The sequence below is a fragment of the Pristiophorus japonicus genome, unplaced genomic scaffold (assembly GCF_044704955.1).
Source record: "Pristiophorus japonicus isolate sPriJap1 unplaced genomic scaffold, sPriJap1.hap1 HAP1_SCAFFOLD_315, whole genome shotgun sequence".
Lineage (NCBI taxonomy): Eukaryota > Metazoa > Chordata > Chondrichthyes > Pristiophoridae > Pristiophorus > Pristiophorus japonicus.
Window position 1 is genome coordinate 522,685 of NW_027252944.1, and position 695 is coordinate 523,379.

The 695-nt window shown below is 49.5% G+C and overlaps 1 non-coding gene across 1 annotated transcript; it reads left to right on the forward strand.

Moving 5' to 3' along the window:
- Positions 1-218: 218 nt before the first annotated feature.
- Positions 219-291, forward strand: trnak-cuu (transfer RNA lysine (anticodon CUU)). Its single transcript has one exon. It is a non-coding gene; the product is annotated as a tRNA-Lys (tRNA).
- The last annotated feature ends 404 nt before the right edge of the window (positions 292-695 follow it).

Genomic DNA, 695 nt, shown 5'->3' on the forward strand with positions numbered 1-695 from the left:
TTGTAACGTTTCCGCTGTACTTCTTTGGCTCGTTTACCCTGAAAGAGCTAATCATAAACAGGTAAGGATTCGGGGCCGGAGTTGGCTATTCGTCCCCGCGAGCCTGGTCCACCATTCAAGAAGACCCTGGCAGTTGTTCAACAGCAAGATTCAACATCTGGGGCGGAGCCAACAGGCGCCTGGCTGCAATGAGTGATAAAAACCTGCGTTGGTCAGAAGCCTGGCTAGCTCAGTCGGTAGAGCATGAGACTCTTAATCTCAGGGTCGTGGGTTCGAACCCCACGTTGGGCGATTGTATTTCTTTTCATTTAATGTTGCTTTCATGGAAAACCTCTGACCGAAACGGCACAAAACAAAAATGTTCCTTTCAAAGTCATTGAACTCCGAAATTTCAGCGCGCCACGAATCTCCTGAATCAGATGCCTCTAGTTTTGCCGACTCAATCCAAGTCCCTTTGCAATGTTGTGCTCCCACCCACACTATGAAATGTGCCACTAACTTATCGAATCATGTCATGGTTACAGCACGGAAGGCCATTCGGCCAATCGAGCCCGTGCCGACTCTCAGCGAGTCCCACTCCCCCGCTCTTTCTCTGTAGCTCTGCAATTGATTTTCCTTCAGACCCTTATCCAACTCCCGTCTGAAAGATAAGATTGAGTCTGCCTCCACCGCCATTTCAAGCCGTGCATTCCAGA